Source organism: Vulpes vulpes, chromosome 1 (genome assembly GCF_048418805.1).
Source record: "Vulpes vulpes isolate BD-2025 chromosome 1, VulVul3, whole genome shotgun sequence".
Taxonomy (NCBI): Eukaryota; Metazoa; Chordata; class Mammalia; order Carnivora; family Canidae; genus Vulpes; species Vulpes vulpes.
Genome location: NC_132780.1, coordinates 4,439,119 through 4,459,390, shown reverse-complemented (window position 1 = coordinate 4,459,390; position 20,272 = coordinate 4,439,119). Strand labels below are relative to the sequence as shown.

The window sequence follows — 20,272 nt, the reverse complement described above, 5'->3', positions numbered from 1 at the left end:
TGAAATAAATATGCTTTCATGTTTAAAGAACTAAAAGAAGGTAACAAAATCATAAGCATGGGAAAAGATTAGACAAATTTGAATAAAATTCAGATAGGACTTTTAAAAATAAAAAATATAATCACTAAAATTAAAAAAAAACCTATGAATTGAAGAGATTAGACAAACCTGAATACAGAACTAGTGAACAGAGAAAACACTACAGAGAAATAAGGAAGAAAGGATGAAGGAGGGCAAAGAGACATGAAAGATAGGGTAAGAATGTCTATGATGTGCTTCAATGGAATAATAGGTAAATAAAAAGAGAATAGAGAAATGAAGGAGTAATGGCATCCTATTTTCTAGAATTTGTGAAAAACATGAAAGCTCACATTCAGGAATCATAATAAATACCAAATGGGAAACTTTTTTTTTTTTTGAAGACCCTATTCTTGAGATCCATCATGGTAAAACAGCAGGTGATCAAATACAAAGAGATCTTTAAGATCTTAAATGTAGCCAAGGATAGAAGACAAGTTGCATGAAACAACAGAATTAGGTGGACAGCAGACTACTCAACAGCGATAATGGAAAGCTGATGGTGCTAGTAAGAAATCCGATGCCATTCAGACTCTACTTTCTGCGACCCATTTTTCTTACAATCTTCATTTAGTCCCTGGATTTCTGAAATTTTAGAAGGGCTATGTCTTGGAACAAGTACCATTTCATTTATTGTGCTGGTCTCTCCAGGGGCTGTTTTAATTTGCCAACTCATTGTCTTTTAGTTTTGGAAAATTTTCTGGCATTGTCTGTGATAGTTTCTAAATCTAGATTGATCTGTTTTTGAAAATTCTCCTATTTTTTTTCTCTTTCTTTTATTTCTCATATTATGGAGACCTTTGATTCAAACATCTAGTCTATAGATTGAGTTTTTAATTTTAATCATATTTGAATTATCCAAGGGCTCTCTTTGATTCTCTAATTGTTCCTTAAAAATTCCCCTGAAATATGAGACATATAAAACATACTGATGAAAAGGAATAGGTGGTTTAGGATATCAATCCCTTCTTAAAAGACTTTCACCGTATTTTTAGCCTCTCTCGGCTAGTGCTTTCGACCACATCCTGAGTTTCTCTGAGGTTCTATAGGATTAGCTCACTTTTTAGCTATGTATCCCTCTGCAGGAACTTTGGGTTGTGTTTCTCTTCTGTTTGGTCAGTTTCAGCTCATATATCTACTTAATTTTTTTTTAAATGAACATACAGCAAAACAGACTTTTTTGGGGGATGTAAAGTTCTATGAATTTTAAAATATCTTAGATTCTTATCATGTGTACTCAGAACCTCTCTCCATCCTTTCTCTTTCTGACAATGTCCTATAAATAGAATCATACACATATAACCTTTTGAGACTGGCTTCTTTCATTCTACATGATTCCTTTGAGATTCATCAAGTTGTTGCATATGACAATAGTTTGTGTTTTTTTATTGCTGAATTGTATTCCATTTTATGGACATACCAGTTTATTGAAAGACATTTGGGCTGTCTTCTGTTTTTGACAATTAGGAATGGACCTGCTACAAGCATTTATATGCAGAGTTTTGTCTGAGTACATGTTTTTATTTCTTTAGAGTAAATGCATAGAAGTAGATAGCTGGGTCATATTGTTAAGAGTATGTTTAACTTTATAAGAAACTGAAAAAACTGTTTTTCCTGAGTCACTAAATCATTCAGATCTTTTCCCTATTTTTTAGTTGGGTTGTTATTGTTGTTGAGTTATGAGTTCTTTATATGTCCTAGATAGGAGTCCCTTATAAGATATATAATTTGCAAATATTTTCTTCCATTCCTTGGGTTGTCTTTTCATTTTCTTAATATGGTGTCCTTTGCAGCACATGAGCTTTTAATTTTGATGGTCAGTTAACTTTTTCTTTTGTTGCTAATATTTTTGGTGTTATATCTAAGAAAACATTGCCTAACCTGAGATTGTGAAAATTTACACCTATATTTTTATAGTGTTAGCTCTTGATTTTACATCTTTGATCCATTTTGAATTAATTTTTGTGTATGATGTGAAGTAGGGGTCCAAATTCATCATTTTTTTCAGGTGGCTATCTAGTTGTCTCAGTACAATTTGTTGAAAGGTCTATTCTTTTTTTTTTTTAAAGATATTATTTATTTATTCATGAGAGGCACAGAGAGAGAGAGAGGCAGAGACACAGACAGAGGGAGAAGCAGGCCCCATGCAGGGAGCCCAACGTGGGACTCAATCCCGAGTCTCCAGGATCACACCCTGGCAGAACGAAGGCGGTGCTAAACTGCTGAGCTGCTGGGGCTGCCCAAGGCCTGTTCTTTCCATATGGAATTGTCTCAGCACCCTTGTTGAAAATAAATTGACTGTAAATGGGAGGGCTTATTATTATTTTTTAATAATGGGAGGGCTTATTGATGGATTTTCAATTTTATTCTGTTGATGGTTATGTCTGTTTTTGTGTCAATATCACATTGTCTTGTCATTCTTTTGCAGTTGAGAATGTGTGAATCTTCCAACTTTGTTTTTCTTTTTCAAGATTGTTTTGGCTATTCTAGGTCCCTTGAATTTCCATACAAATTTTAGGATTAACATCAACGTATGCAAAAAAATCAGTTGGACTTTTGATGGGGATTGCACTAAAATGTAGATCAACTTGGGAAGTGTTGCTGTCTTAACATATTTCATATGAATGTATGAACATATTAATAGGTAGGACTTAAATATTATCTTTCAATCCACGAGCATGGGATATCTTTTCATTTATTTAGGTTTTTAAAAATTTCTTTCAACTATGTTTTGTAGTTTTCACAGTATAACTTTTACACTTTGTATATTGAATTCCTTCCTAAGTATTTTATTCTCTTTTTGATGGTATTGCAAATAGAATTACTTTCTTAATTTCATTTGGGGATTGTCCATTGCTAGAATATGAACATATACTGTACAATATACAATTGAATTTGTATATTGATCTTGTATCTTGCAACCTTGCTGAATTTATTTACTAGTTCTAAAGTTTTTTGGTGGATTACTTGGATTTTTCTATATAATCATCTCATTTATAAATAAAGATAGTTTTACTTCGTTTGCAAACTGAATGCCTCTTCATTTTCTATCTAATGGCCCTGGCTAGAACCTCCTGTATAATGTTGACTAGCAGTGGTGGGAGTGGACATCCTTGACTTTTTCCAGTGCTTTGGGAAAATATTCACTCTTAATTGTGAATTAAGTATGACAATTACTTAAATTTTTTTTGGGGGGGCACCTAAGTGGCTCAGTTTGTTAAGTAGCTGACTCTTGGTTTTGTCTCAGGTCATGATCTTAGGGTGGTAAGATTGAGCCCTGCCTAGGGCTCCATGCTCAGCAGAGAGTCTGCTTGGGATTCTTTCTCTCCTCCTCTTCCACCTCTGCCTCTCTCCTTTCCTCATGCTGTCTCTCTAAAATAAACAAATAAATAAATCTTAAAAAAAAAAATCTTTTTTTGGTAGAAGCCTTTTATCAAACTAACGATGTTCTCTTCTGATCCTAATTTGTTGAGAGTTTTAAAAATAAATTAATGTTGAATTTTGTCAAATGCTTTTTCTGTACCAATTGATATGATTACACCAATTGATATGATTGTGTGGTTTTTATATGTTTGGTGGTTGAAATGGTGGATTATATTGATTTTCAAATATTAAACCAGCCATGATGCCCAGGATAAACTCACTTGATTGTGATGTTATTAGTCTTTTAATATATTTTGTATATTTATATATTATATATTTTGTATTTCATTTGCTAATATATTTTTTTAAGATTTTATTTATTTATTTGACACAGAGAGAGAGAGCGCACACTTGAGCACAAGCAGGGGGAACGGCAGGCAGAAGGAGAGGGAGAATCAGGCTCCTTGTGGAGCAGGGAGCCCAATGGGGGCTTGATCCCAGGACCCTGGGATCATGGCCTGAGCCAAAGGCAGATGCTTAACTGACTGAGTCACCCAGGTGACCCTCATTTGCTTATATTTTATTGAGGATTTTTATAAGTACGCTCATAAGGGATATTGGACCGTAGTTTTCTTATACTGCTTTTGTCAAACTTTGGTATTAGGGTAATGCTAGTCTCATAAAAGGAGAAGTAGTCCTTATTCCATATTCTGGAAAAGAGTGGTATTGGTATTGTTTCCTCTTTGAATGTTTGTTAGAATTCACCAATGAAATCATCTGATCCTGGAGATTTTATTTTCCTGGAAAAAATGTAAAACTATGCATTCAATTTTTTACTATTCAGAATATCTATTTCAGGGACACCTGGGTGGCTCAGTGGTTGATCGTCTGCTTTTGGCTCAGGTCACGATCTTGGAGTCCTGGGATCGAGTCCCGCATCAGGCTCCCTACATGGAGCCTGCTTCTTCCTCTGCCTGTGTCTCTGCCTCTCTGTGTGTCTCTCATTAATAAATAAAAATTTTAAAAAAGAAAGTATTTCATCTTGAGTGAGTTTATGGTTTTCAAAAATTGGATCATTTTATCTAAGTTGTTGCATTTCTGTGTGTAGAGTTGTTCCTAGTATTCCCATACTATTATTTTAATGTCTGTGGGGTCTGTAGTGATATCTTCTGTTTCATTCCTGATATTGGTAATTTGTATCTTCTTCTTATTTTGGCATGTCTTGCTAGATGTTTATTAGTTTTATTACTTGCTTCAAAGAACCAGTTTTGATTTCATTGATTTTCTCTACTCTTTTTCCTTTTCAGTTTCATTGATTTCTGCTCTAATTTTATTATTTCCTTCCTGCTGTTTGATTTGTAGTTATTTTGCTCTACTTTTTCTAATTTATTCTTTTTTTTTTTTTTTTTTTTAAGTAGGCTCCATGCCCAGTGTGGCGCCCATCTCGGGGCACAAACTCATACCATGAGATCATGACCTGAGCCAAAACCAAGAGTTGGATGCTTAACTGACTGTGTCACCCAAGCACCCCTACATTGTTTACATTTAATATAATTATTAATATATTTTGATGGGCCTATCATTTTATTGTTTTCTGTATGTTCTTTGTGTTTTTATTTCCTTTGCTTATGCTTTCCTGTCTTCTTTTGGGTTAAACATTTAAAATGTTCTTTTTCTTTTTTTTTTTTTTTAAAGATTTTATTTATTTATTCATGAGAGACACAGAGAGAGAGAAAGAGGCAAAGACACAGGCAGAGAGAGAAGCAGGCTCCATGCAGGGAGCCCGACGTGAGACCCGATCCTGGGTCTCCAGGATCATGCCCTGGGCCGAAGGTGGCACTAAACTGCTGAGCCACCTGGGCTGCCCCATTTAAAAATTTCTAACTGAAAATTTTATCAAACTAACTAGTCTGGCATGCAGTTATAAGAAATAATACAAAGAGATCCTTTGTACAGTTTGTTCAATTTCCCCAGTGGTAACATTTGCAGAACTGGTATAATATAATCAGGCTATTGGCTATTAATACAACCCTCTAGCTTGTTCAGATGTCCCCAGTTTCACTTATGTTCATTTGTGTATATGTGTGTATTAAGTTCTAGACAATTGAATCACCTGCATATATTTGTGTATCCACCACCCCAGTCAACATACTGCACAGTTCCAACAACATAAGAAGTCCAAGGATCCCTTGTGTTTCCCTTTTATAAGCATATTTACTTTCCTCTGGCTACCCCGCCCTAATCCTTCGCAACCACTAATCTTCCTCCCTTTCTAAAATTTTATTTCAAAAATGTTATATAAATGAAATCATAAAATATATAGCCTTTGGAGTTGTCTTTTTTTTCACTCAGCACAATTTTCTGGAGATTCATCCAAGTCGTTACCTGTATTGTTAGTTCCTTGTTATTGCTGAGTAATATTTCATAGTATGTAGGGACCACAGTTAGTTTAACCATTCACCTGTTGAAGAACATCTAGGCTGATTCAAATTTTGACTATTATAAATAAAGTTGCTGTGAATATTCATGTAATATTTAAATATTTTTTAGTATTTCATTTTAGCTGCTCTCTTTTGTTTTTGTTAGCATCTCTTAGGTTTCATTGCTCTAGGGATGACAATAAAAATTGCTTAATTTTTCAGTCTGTTTAGAATCAATATTTAATACTTCAGGAAGATATTGAAAAAAAAGTTACCATCATATGGGTCTTATTATCCTTCCCCATTTTGTGTTATAGTTATCTTATATATTAAACATTTACCTACCTAGTTGAATTTAGGCTGCAAGTTCCAGTCAGATCTATGGGTTATGGCTCTAATGTCAATTCCATTTGCAAAGCCTTTGTAGTGCTCTTGGATCTGTCCCAGGTACATACCACCACCACCAGTCTGGGACTCAGACTGTGGTGTATCCTGCTGTTCCCTTCCCCCAGTCTACCATAGACGGTTTAGGGTTAGATGCACGCACGTACCACTCAGAGATTTCTCCAGGAGTTCATGAATAACTTTCTGGGGTTGCTTTTTCCTGCTTCTGCCTCTTGACAGTCAGATACTTTTATGTTTCCTGGGTATGTCTTTTTCAATCCTCTGGGGTCAGAAAGTGGAAGCTTTCTCCAGCTAGCTCTTCCATGCACCCGGCTGAGGCAGAAGGAAATGGAGAACCAAAAAAAAAAAAAAAAAAAAAAAAAAAAGGCATTATTTCTCACACTTATGCTGAGTGTTAGCAGCCTCCTTTCCTGTTCCTCAAACCAGAACAAGGGGGCATGTCCTGGAGCATTCTCTGCACCAACGACCATTCCAGTTTCCAGCTGGGCTGCAACTAAATTAGGGGCTACTGGAAGAAAAAAATAAGTTGCTTGATGGTACTTCAAACTATGTTCTTTTTTCCTCAGTCTATCATTTCTTTCTCAGAGTCCTCAAATAGCTGATTCATGCATTCTGTCTACATTTCATAGCTGCCTTCAGTGGGAGGGACAGGGTGAAGTATACTTTTCTATCTTACTGGAACCAGACTTCCTTGCTCTGCTTTGTCTTTTATTTATTTATTTTTTTAAGAGTTTATTTATTCATTCATGAAAGACACAGAGAGAGAGAGAGAGGCAGAGACACAGGCAGAGGGAGAAGCAGGCTCCATGCAGGGAGCCCGACGTGGGACTCGATCCCAGGACTCCAGGATCACATCCTGGGCTGAAGGCAGTGTTAAACCGCTGAGCCACCCAGGGATTCCCTCTGCTTTGTCTTTTAAACATTTGTTGACAGTTGACACATTCATCTACAGGTGCTTTTTTTCAGTTCTCTTTGTCTTCATGAACTTATGCTTTTGTTTTAAATTGTTTTACAATTTTATTGTGATCTTAAGAAAGAGAGGAGATGGTCAGTTCTCTTTCTTTCATGAATTCTAATAAAATTGTGCTTTGTTCAAACTTCGACTGTTTTTCTTGCTTTATTTGGTTAGTATGATTGTTGGTTTCTTAGTTCCATTTTAAACTTTTAGGATTGGTTGGTTGGTAATGGGGTACTATTAAATAGAAGAATGAATTCTAAGAGAATTGATTAGAAATCCGGTGTTTTGTTTTTTCAACTTGTTTGAAATAGAGCTTTTCTCTAGTTTTAGAAGATATATATATTTGATAACTGATAAAGAAGACATTCAGATTTTCCCCTCTCTTTATGTTAGCCAAACAAAAATATTTTGATTTGTTCACTATGGTAAAAACATTTTACAGTAGATATTGCTTTCATACCTTAACATTAGTTCTTTAGTTAGATTTGATAATTGCAGGCTTTCCTTCTTATGCATCAATGTCTACTGTGTTTGGGGGCTCTTTGTTTTGTTTTGTTTTTTGAGAATAATTCTTTTTCTTTCATTTTCTTTGGGATTTTTGCTACCTTTCTTTACTAATTATTTAACCATTTTGCAGAGTATCTGTAAAACTTTGAAATTTTTGCTGAATAGAAATATCTGTTCTAGTTTCTAGACTAGGAATTAGCCAAAATAGTTAGTTTAAAAATATGTTTATCTTTCCTTTTTCTTTTAACATACTGACTTCATGAGATAAAGGAGAAACTGGAGCTTGGAACTAGATTTTTATCCACAGGTACTCTGCTTTTAACTTTCACTTTTTATTAACAAAGCTAATGTGAAAGCGAAGTGTTTTCTGTTGCCAATTTAACTTATTTAATTAAAAATGAAAGTTATAAGGTAATAGTGCCAAGGGTGAAGTTCTAATGTCATCAGAATGGGGGAAATGGGTTTAAAATTGAAACTGTTGGCATGATGGCAACTCTATAGCACAGTATCAGGAGTTTTGACACTTTAATGAAAAATGGATACCAATGCCTTAAACTCTTCTCGTATTACCTTTAAAAAAATTATAAAACTATAAAGAGGCATGACTATGAGAAAAGCACTGATGAAAGCCGAGGGTGCCCTGGGAAGGTGGGAGTTTGAAAGATTAAAGCGTGAACACTGAGGGTTTCAAACTCTAAAGAAATGTGTATTCTCATTCTTAAATGAGGTCAGGCAAAGCAGAATTCCTCCTCACTTTTACCAACCTCATACAGTTGCCAAGTGTCTGAAACAAGCACCATTCTGGAATGTGCTGAACCTGATTATCACAAAATCCCAGAAAGAAACCCTGGTTTACGGTCTTCATGCCAGCTGGAGTGGCTTTAGGAGTGAATTTTTTTTTTTCTCTGAGTAAAAAACAAAGTACTCAGAAACATGTTTTTTATAGAGTCTTAGGACCCTGCCCTCCAATTTCTAATTATATCAGAAATTACCTTTTCAAACAATAACTTCCCATTCATGAAGACCTCAACCCAGTGGGATTAGTGTATCTGTCATGCCTATGCTCAGTAGAATTTCTACTGCTTTGTAGGATTATATTCTCTTCCTCCAGAAAAAGCCAGACGCTATACCAGACATGTCATTTTACAAAATATTAATAGATTTTCCCAATATCAGGATTATATGCAGATATATTTCAGGCATACAAAATGTTACATCTACAAAGACTTTGACAGAAAAATGTCCTTGGTTCAGGCCTCACAGTCAAAGTGTAATAGTAAAACTAAATTAATTTCATGGTAATTTATCATCCCTAAAATTTAAAGTGGGAGGAGGCAAGAGGTCTTTCAGTCAACTACCTTCCCCCTGTCTTCCGACAAGAATCAAAAGCTGGGATTTAGTGAAAACAAGCCCAAGTGTGGTATATCTCGTACACTTATGGGGATTTCCCCCCCTTTTTCCTTTTTTCCTTTCCCTTCCAAAGCCTACAGGTTGGTCCTTCTTGTCACACTCAATCAAGTCTGGAGACGTTGAGTCTCCACAACACAGGCTCTTGAGGAAGATTTGATTTTTAGATGAAGCAACTATGGCTGACAGAGAAGGCCTTTCCAGAGCACCAGCCACCAGCCGGAATGGCTGCCCAGGGCTAGCAGGGCTCCCACTTGCCGCTGGCCTTCAGGGCCTAGAAAGCTAGAGGCACCACACTCCCTGCCAAATCAGACTCCTGTGCTCAGCCTGCCATGTGACAAGGAAGGGGCTCTGGGGCCCCCCTGTCCTCGTCTTCACAGAGCAGAGTGGGCTGCGCACAACAGACTGCAGCCCTTGCATGGGTTTCTGAGTGTCACCAAACTTTCAAGGTTGCCCTTGCTGTTCACTCTAATTTTTTTTTTTTTTACAGATTTTATTTATTTATTGGAGGGAGAGAGAGAGAGAGAGAGAGAGAGCACGCACATGTGTGCATGAATGGGGGAGGGGCAGAGGGAGAAGCAGGCTCCCCACTGAGCATGGAGCCAGATGTGGGACTGGACCCCAGGACGACCAGGGCCAAAGGCAGACGCTTAACCGACTGAGACACCCAGGTGCCCTGTTCTATTATATCATAGACTGACCTGATGGGGAATTCTTCCCCTTGACACCACCTTCCAGGGACGACTGGAAGATGATCTCCAACCATTTCACCTGGAAATCTCCAAAGAGGACTCATGGGCCCTGTCGATATTCTGTTATGTTTTCAGTAGCTTTGCAGATATGTTCGTGGGTGTGTTTTTCCAGTACTGCGCTTTTCTTCATTTTCCCCAAGTGATTCATTAGTATTTTTCCTGTTGAAGAGGGTTATCATTAAATATCCAAATTAATAGTCAAGGAAGCAACCAAATTTAGGGCAGCATTTTTTTCCTATAGGAAATTGGGTTAGTTGCTTTCTTTCCTAACAAAACCTCATTTTGCTGGATTTTTAATTTTTTTTATTTGTTTTTGAGATAGCTTTATTGTTTTTATCTGTTTATAAAAGGAAATACATGCTCTTTGCTAAATCTTAAGAACACCCTGAGAAATATAAAAGAGGTTAGCAAAGGCTACCCATAATTCCACTTCCTGGAGACAATTTCTCTGCCCATTTAACTTAAATCCCTTATTAGGTAACTAGAAATAGAGCTATGTGTGTGGTCCATAACTACATTCTTCTTAGAACCCTCCAATCCCTTGTCCCACCTCCTCCCCCAATACCACACTAACTTGGCCCTACTTTAATTATATGACCACAAACTTCAAGCCAGTCCTTAGCAGAGCTCGGCTGCCGAATCCACTTCCCCAGCTGGGTCACACTATCACTCTCCAAGACCGCTGGCTTATGCCTTCTTTTTTTTATTAACATCCTTTCCCTTCTTCAAGTGCCAATGATGACCTTGTTTCTTATTTCTCCTCCTTTCTCCCCTCTCTTCAGTTTATTCTTTTTCTCACCCATTTCGTGTGGCAAAGCAAGGAGGTTCGGGGGATGGCAAGAAGGAGGGAGTGATGAAACAAGGAGCAAATCTGGTGGGGCAGATCTCCGGGTAACTGGGAAATCTGGTACAGATTTCCAAAGAAGGAAAAGCTAGCATGTGTGTTGCTACATCAGAAGTTGTGTATTTGGTGGGGAGGGTCCAGTCCTCCAGGCAGGACTGGGGGCAGGCGTTGGTAGCCATCATGGGGCAGCTTGGGGCTCCTCTCTAGGGACAGTAGGAGCCCCTCTTAGCATCTGCAAATAGTGAAGCTTCTCCCCTCCCAACAGAACTCCACACTGGTGTCAGTGTCCACATTCAGGTCCCTCTGATGGTGGTCTCTGCCATTGTTCTCTGTTCAAGTGGGTGTGTTTTGGCTTTACCATAGTTGTTATTCATTCTGTCTGTTTAAAATGTGTTGCTAATAAATATAGATTAGAACCAGGCCAATTTTTTTCTCTTGAAAGATCAAGTCAAATATTTCTTGGGTAATTAAAAAACATTATTTTTATGAAAATACAATTGACATCAACATTATATTAGTTTGAGGTGTACAGCGTAATGATTTGATAGTTGAATATGTATATGAAGAGGTCACCACCATAAATCTAATTAACATCTGTCACCGTACACAGCTACAGAATTTCTTTTTCTTGTGATGAGAAATTTTAAGACCCACTCTTTTAGCAACTTTCAAATATGCAATATAGTATTATGATCTATAGTTGCCATGCTCTATTTATTTTATAATGACTTATTTATTTTACATCCAGAAGTTTGTTCCTTTTGACTCCCTTGACCCAGTTCTTCAACCCTCACTTCCTTCTCTGGCAACCACTAATCTGTCATCTATATCTCTGAGGTTTTTTTGTATCTTTTTTTAGATTCCACATATAAGGGGATCCTTGGGCAGCTCAGCGGTTTAGCACCTGCCTCTGGCCTGGGGCGTGATCCTGGAGCCCCATGATCGAGTCCCGCATCAGGCTCCCTGCATGGAACCTGCTTCTCCCTCTGTCAGTGTCTCTGCCTTTCTCTCTCTCTGTGTCTCTCATGAATAAATAAATAAAATCTTAAAAAAAAAAAAAGATTCCACATATTAATGAGATCAGAAATGCTATTTGCTTTTCTGTGTGACTTACCTCACTTAGCATAATGACTTCAAGGTCCATCCATGTGTCACCAATGGGAAGATTTCATTCTTTTTCACAATTGAATCATATTCCATTATATATATGTATATACATAATATATATAATAGGATAATATATATAATAGCATCCACTCCTCCACTGATGGGCATTTAGGTTGTTTCCATATCTTGGCCATTGTAAGTAGTGCTGCCTTGAACATGGGGGTGCAGATATCTTTCCAAGATAGTGTTTTAATTTTTGTGGGACAAATACCCAGAAGTGCAATTGCTGGATCAGAGGTCTATTTTTAAGTTCTTGTGGAACCTCCATACTGTTTTCCATGGTGGCTGCACCAGTTTGCATTCCCACCAACACAAGCGTTCCCTTTACTCTACATCCTTGCCAGCACTTGTTATTCCTTGTATTTTCAGGTCAAATATTTTTAATTTTTATTTTTTTCCTCACACAGCTCTTTAGGCCCTAAGTATGTCAGCACATGCTAAACAACACGGAGGGAGGGAATCCTACTGCACGTTGCTGGCATATTTCCACTATAGCCGGGTACAGATTCTTAGCAATTAAGGATTGATTTCATTGTCCAAGAGATTTAGGGACTGAAAGCTTGGCACTGAAGGATATTTTGGGATCCAGGAAGCGGGAAATGTTCATCACGCACATTTCTTTCTCTGCTTTATAATGGCTGCCTCTCTGTTGGATGAGTTGGCCTCCTGGAAAGAAAAGGTTTGGGGGCATGGAATCACATAGAAGGCCTGGGGTGAGGGTGTGTGGGGACATTCGGTGTACAGCATCCTAAATACTTGAAAAAGAGTAGAAACTTGTTTTTAAACTTTAAGAGTTAGCAATATTATAAGTAAAGTGGGTGGATTTTTTTAAACCTACAGTAGATTTTATTTAAAACTGAATATTTAACAGCTTATTGGGTAAGCCTAAAGGCTTGAAATTACACGTCAATGAATTTAGGCCTCGCGTTTTCGACACCTTGGCTCCTATTCTCCTTCCTCTGCTATTTTTTGACTTAACTGCAACAGATGAGGGGCTCTAAAACCATCTGTTAACCTTTTCTTTCTCCTTTTTTAACCATGTAGAGTCGCTCCAGGCAAGAAGACCCGGAGCCATCAATGCTGAAACAAAAAGCAAAGGAGGTGAGCATGGCTAGAGATCATTGGGTTTGACATTTCAAGGCTTGAGTCTATTAATTTTTTATGTCCTGCTACTTGTATATCGTTAATAAAAATCTGACGAAAAACTTTTTAGGATGTATTTGTTGCTTTGGCTTTGATCTTAATGTTTGCAAACTAATACATTAATACATGTGAAGCCTTAAGGAGTTTTTCTAAGAGAATATTTCCATACATTATATTTTCATTTCCATTTTAGGTAGCTGAGCCTCTGTGGGGCTGTTGATGGCAGTGGCATTCGATTTTGGTGGGAAATGTATCTCTTTGCCTGCCATTAAATGTTATTTCTTAGGCATAGGAAGCCTTGTCATCAATATTTTACTGAAATTCACGTCTGTAAGAGCCTGCACTCTAAAAATTCTTCATTTTGAAAAGATCTGTGAAATCCCATTCGGTTATTTGCAATAGTAAAACTACTCCCCAATCATCGAAGCACAGGGTTTGCTGTCTGGTTATTAAAATTTCACTTAGGTTAGGCTATAGAGATCAGTTCGACTGAATGTCATTATCTTTTGCTCTCTTTAAGGGACCTGTTCCCTGGCAGTGGTGTCTGTGACTAATTGAGTTGCAGAACTCAGATGTCTAGAAACAGAAGCCATGCCAATGAAAACATGTCATTTTGTAACTTACATGTTATATATGTGTCCCCAGATGCAAAATAGGAGTCATGGCATGACAAAGTGTCTACAAAAAAACTTCTAAACAGCATTTGAGATTTGAGGGTCTAGTGACTCATTAGATTATATCTGAAATTTTGCTTTATAAAAATAAGTAGATAGGGCACTTGAATTATTTCATATTACAAAATGATGGGTAACCCAATTTTGAGCTCTCTGCGGTGACACCGGGTGAATGGGCTGTTGAAATGGCTCTTGGAGTTGCGCTTTACTCGAAAGTGACTGTAAAATTCTTTGAATATTTATGATTTATATTGAGTATAATACAACCTTCAGTAGTTTTCAAGTTTTTATCCTCATCAGTAATATTTGAAATGTCCATCCTTTTCTGATTTATGGGTGCCTAATTATTCAGATAAATGTTCGGTACCTTTTTCTTAGAGAATAGGGAATGGGAAAAAAAAGCAGACTATACAAGAAAGCAAAATTAATTCGCTGTAGTGACCATTAAAATAACCACCGATTAAAAAAAATAATAATAACCACCGATTAGAGTGACTTATGGAAATTTCTTTTACTATTGTTCCCAAAGAGATGAAATCGCTATTTAAATATGGGTTTTTTTTTAGATCCACTAGAGGGAGTAATGCTGTACAGATGTATATTTTTTAATGAAAAAGATTTGTTTGTCATTGAGTTAGCAAATACATTTGTGCTAATAGTATTATCAAAATTCAACAGCTGTGATATTTAAAGTCTTGCTCTTTATGAACATTACTGGGTGGTTGATTTAAACTCGAAACCAGCTTTTTGGTGACAGAGGGGAGGGAGTAGCTCTACACTTCTACACATTTGTCCTACTTCTTTCTGTTCCTTCTAATGTAATTCCTTAATTTTCTAATTCTGCTTACTGTCCCGAGGCAATTTTGATATGCAAATAAGCTTTAGCGTTTGAAAAAAGGAAGCTTTTGAGATTTTGACTTTCCTTTTTTAGAGATTATGTGTTTGGTACAGTAGCCTCACAAAAGGGAGTAAATGATTACAACTTTGTTTCTATAGTGGCTTTCAAGAGCTTGTCTTTTGACTTGAGACCCTGCCTCTAGATCTCCCCAGGGTCTCCTTGACCAGTGGTCTGGCTGGCGGGTGTCGGGTGTGGGGGTTGGAGAATGTAAACGATACTTTCCCAAATAGGAGATTTCTTCATGCCTTCTGTCTTCTATGAAGCAATGATAATAAGAAGCTTCAAATTTGAATGTGTTTTCCTTCCCAAAACTTCAAGAATTTAAAGGAATCCATACACAGGTTTTATAAATTTTAAGAAATACCAAAGGGCTTAAAATGAAAAGCAAAAGGATACCTGGGTGGCTCAGTGGTTAAAGCAACTGCCTTTAACTCAGGGTGTGGTCCTGGAGACCGGGATCGAGTCCCACATCGGGCTCCCTGCTTGAGCCTGCTTCTCCCTCTGCCTGTGTCTCTGCCTCTCTCTCTGTGTCTCTCATGAATAAATAAATAAAATCTCAAAAAAAAAAAAAAAAAGAAAAAAAGAAAAGCACACCACCAGGCTCATCTTCCCCTCCTCTCACATCACCCATCAGAGTGATCGATCACCTTATAAAATAAAATTTTTACTGGGCAAAATTTATAGACAGTGAAACGCACAGTTAAAAGCCTTCAAATAAATTGGTGTTGATTAATTGATATAGTTGTGTAACTACCACCACGCTCAAGATACAGATCATTTGTATCAACCCCAGAAGATCCCCTCAACCCTCTTCTTGTCAAAATTAATTCACCATAGTGACTGATAACATGACCACTGGTTAGAGTGATTACCGTAGACATGTCTTTTACTGTTTCAAAAAAAGATGGAATACTTATAAGTAAGGTTATATTTTAGATCCACTAGAGGGAGTAATGAAGTCCAATTTATCAGTTTTTTTTCTTTGACCTCTTATGATTTTAATATCACAACTAAGAAATCATTGCCTAACCAAGGTGACTACGATTTACTCTTATGCTTTCTTCTAAGAGTTTTATAATTTTAGTTCTTACATTTAGGTCTTGAACCATTCTGAGTTAAATTTTGTGTATGGTGTGAGGTAGGTGTCCAAATACATCCTTTTGCATGTGGCTATCCGGTTGTCCCAGCACCATGTGTTGAAAAGACTGTTCTCGTCTCCATTGAATTCTCTCAGTACTCTTCTGGGAAATCAGTTGACCATGAACATAAAGATTTATTTTTGGACTCTTAGTTCTTGTCCATTGATCTAAATATCTGTCCTTACACTGGTACCACACTGTCTTGACTAAAGTAGCTTTGTAGAATGTTTTGAAATTGGGATGTATAAATCCTCCAACTTTGTTCTTTTCCCACATGGTTTTAGCTCTTCTGTGTCCTTTGTACTTCCAAATGAATTTTAGATCAGCTTGCCAATATCTAAAATAAATAAATAAGTAAATAAGTAAATAAATAAATAAGTGAGCAAGCTAGCTAGCTGGGATTTTGGTAGAGATTACAAGGAGTCTTAGGTCAATTGGTAGAAAATTTTAACAATATCAAGTCCTTCTAACTCATGAAGATGTGATATCTCTCCATTTGTTTGTTTGTTTTCTTTTAATTTTAAAAAAGATTTTTTAAATTTATTCATGAGAGACAGAGAGAGGGAGAGACACAGGCAGAGGGAGAAGCAGGTTCCATGCGGGGAGCCCGACGTGGGACTCGATCTTGGGTCTCCAGGATCACACCCTGGGCTGAAGGCAGTGCTAAACCGGTGAGCCACCCGGGCTGCCCTCTCCAATTGTTTAGATCTTCTTTAATTCTTTCAACAAAGTTTTGTAGTCTTCAGAGTATGAGTTTTTCTACCTCTCTTGTTAAGTTTATTCCTAAGTATTTATTTCTTTTTGATGCTGTTATGAATGAACTGTTTGCTTGATTTCATTTCAGATGTTCATTGCTAACATATGGAAATATAATTGATTTTTGTATGTTGGTCCTGCATCCTGCCAACTTGCTGCACTCACTTATTTTTGGAGTCTCTCCTTCTTTTTTTTTTTTTTTTTTAAATGTGGATTCAGGGTTTTCTATATACAAGATGATGTTGTCTGAGAATAAAGATAGTTATGTTTCTGCCTTTTCAGCCTGGATGCTTTTTATTTCTTTTTCTTGCCAATTTCCCTGGCCAGAACCTCCAGTGCAATGCTGAACAGAGGTGGTAAGAGTGGATATCCTTGTCTTGTTGGCAATCTTAGGAGGAAAGAGTTCAGCTTTTTGGTTAGGAGAGATTTTCATTTTTTATGAAGTGCATGCTATTGACTTTTTTCCTTTACAGTTAATGCTTTTTGTATTCTAAGAAGTCTGCCTATATTTGTCCTGCACCCTAATCCCAATGTAGGAGGCAGTTTCCCACACCAACGAGCAATGCTTTGACACCAGCTGGGTGTCCTACAGTTCAACTCAATTTTGACACTATCTTCCCAGAGATAGCATCAGCTCCCACAAGCTAAGGGCTCAGTCCCACAAGATTGCGCTCCACTTGAGATGCCATTCTCTAGCCTGGGTTACCCATGTGTCTGGCCACCAGCGACAGATTGGAGGTTCCCATGACCCTTCCTTGAGTGATGAATTTGCTAGAGCAGTTCACAGAACTCAGGAAACCCATTTACCTTCTAGATTACCAGGTTATTATAAAAGGTATTAAAGGACATGAATCAACAGCTAGATGAAGAGATACATAGGGTGAAGTCCTGAACAAAAGAGTCTCTGTCCTCCTGGAATTTGGGCCTGGCATGGTAGTATGTGGAAGCATTCTGGTTCTCCAACCTGAAGCTCTCTGAGCCCCTTCCCTTTGGGTCTTTATGGAGGCTTCATTTTACAGGCACAATTGGTGAAATCATTGGCCACTGGTGATTGATTTAACTTCTAGCTCCTCTCCTTTCCCTGAAGGCAGGAGGGGGGACTGAAAGTTCTAACCCTCTAATCATATGGTTAGCTCTCCTCACAACAAGCTCCTTCCTTCTGTGCTTTCCAAATCACCTCAATAACAAAAAGAGACATCTTTATTGCTGCCATCACAGGAAATTCCAAGGGTTTTAGAGATGGGGATGAAAACCAAATATGTATTTATTATAATATCACGGTCTACTTCAAGGTTATGAAGATTTTCTCCTTTGTTTTCTATAGCAGTTTTGTGGTTTATCTTATAAATTTAGGTCTATGATTCAGTTCAAAATCATTTTTGTATAGCTGTTGATTTCACCCTTTATGTCTGTCAATTTTACTTCATGTGTTTTAAGGCTCTGTTATTAGGTGCATATGCATTTAGGATAATTATATTTTCGCAATGAGTTGCTGCTTTATCATAATGAAATAGTCCATTCTACCTGTAGAAATACTGTTTGTCTTGAAGTTTACTTTTCTGATTATTAAAATGACCATGGTAGCCTTCTTATGCTTACTGTTAGCATGGTATATATTTTCTCACACTTTATTTTATATTTAAAGTGTATCTTTTATAGGTAGCGTAGAGTTGAGTACTACTTTTGTCTAATGTCTTACATTCTTTGCCATTTAATTGAAACATATCCTTTATTTACACTTAATGCAATTATTGGAATGGTTGAGTTTAGATCTACCATCTTGTTTTTTCTTTTGGCTATCATTCCTTTGATCCTTTTATCCTGCCTTCTTTTGGATTAATGGAGTGTTTTTCAGATTTCATTTTATTTCCCATTATTGGATTCTTATATATATATACATAATATATAAAAATATAATATTTTAGTAATATATATTATATATATTTAACTTATCAAATCCTATTTAAAATTATATTGTACCTCTGTTCACTTAATGCTTCAACATCCAGCACTTCTCATTTCACACCTTATACTTCTCGTATCACAGTTCCTACTTTATATTTCACACATGTAACAACCTTAAAATAGAATCATTTCATTTATCTACTCTTCCATCCCATGCTTTATGCCAAAGTTGTTATATCTTTTATTTTTACAGATGTACAAACCCCACCTTACAGTGCTATTATTTTGCTTCTAACAGTTTTTAAAGTAAATATGGGAAGAAAAAAGTCTTGTATGTTTACGAAGTTATTTACCATCTAGTATTCTGTATTCCTTACTGAAATTCAAGTTTCCATCTGGTATCATTTTTCTTCAGCCTGAAGAACTCCCTTTAGCATTACTTGTGTTACAAGTCCAATGACAAATGCTTTTAGCTTTCATTTATCTGAAAATATCTTTATTTCATCTCATTTTTGGAGGATATTTTCACTGAATTAGAATCCAGTGTTGACAGCATTTTTCTTCAACACTTTAGAGATGTCATTCCATTGTCAACTCACCTCCATTATTTCTCATGAAACATCAGTGAAAAATCTTATGTTTGTACCCCATGTGTGATATGTCTCTTTTCTCCTCTTTTGGCTGCTTTTAGCATTTTCTTTTTATCTTTAGCTTCTAGAAATTTAATTATGATATAACTGATTGTGTTCATTCTCAGTAGATGCAGAGCTTCTTGAACCTTTGTTTTTGTTTGCTTGTTTTGTTTGTTTTTGTTTTTAAGGTTTATTTATTTATTTTGGAGAGGAGAGCATGAGCAGGAGAGATGGGCAGAAGGAGGGGAGAGAGAATCTCAAGCAGGCTCCTTGCTGAGCACAAAGCCTGGTAGAGGGCTTGACCTCACCACCCTGAGATCACGGCCTGAGCTGAAACCAAGAGACTGAGCCACCCAGGCACTCACGACCTTTTTTTTTTTTTATAACTAAATTTGGGAATTTGGGGTTATTGTTTTATTAATATTGTTCTATTCATCATTTCCTTCTAAGACTTTAACTGCACATAATGTTAGAGCACTTGATATTATCTCTGTTCACTGAGACTTTTTTTCCCTTCATATTTTATCTTTTTTATATGGGAAAATTTCTATTGCTCCATCTTTTTTTTTTTTTAAGATTTTATTTATTTGAGAGAGAGTGAAAGAGAGCATGAGCAGAGGGGAGGGGCAGAGGGAGCCTGGGCTCTATCCCAGGACCTTGGTATCATGACCTGAGCTGAAAGCAGATGTTTAACCAACTAAGCCACCCAGGTGCCCCTTGATCTATCTTAAAGTATGCTTACCCCCTCTTCTGCCACACTGAATTTATTGTTAACTTATTCAGTACATTTTTCATTTCAGGTGCCCTTTTCAGTTTTAAAATTTTCTGTGTAGTTCCCATTTTCTGCTGAAACTTTTTTTTAAAGATTTATTTATTTATTCATGAGAGACAGAGAGAGAGAGAGAGAGAGAGGCAGAGAAGCAGGCTCCTCGCAGGGAGCCCGGGATCAAGCCCTGAGCTGAAGGCAGATGATCAACTGCTGAACCACCCAGGTGTCCCTGAAATTTCTTTTAATTCTTTGAATATTTTATAACAGTTGTTTTAAATCCTTGTCTACTAATTTCAACATCTGGATCATCTTGGCATCTATTTTTATTAAATGGAGTTTTTCTTCCATGACCAGTAGTCACATCTTATAGTCTCTTTGTATGTCTAACTTTTTAAACCTTATATATGGGGCATTTTCCATGATATGTTGTAGAAACTCTGGATTCTGTTCTAGTT

The 20,272-nt window shown here is 36.9% G+C and overlaps 1 long non-coding RNA gene across 2 annotated transcripts in view; it reads left to right on the top strand.

Moving 5' to 3' along the window:
* Window positions 1–20,272, top strand: part of LOC140597972 (uncharacterized) — a 206,043-nt gene that overhangs the window by 122,187 nt on the left and 63,584 nt on the right. For both annotated transcript variants that reach the window (XR_012000069.1, XR_012000071.1), the window contains exon 3: window positions 12,946–13,002. This is a non-coding gene — a long non-coding RNA (uncharacterized lncRNA). The remainder of the gene's footprint in view (window positions 1–12,945; window positions 13,003–20,272) is intronic.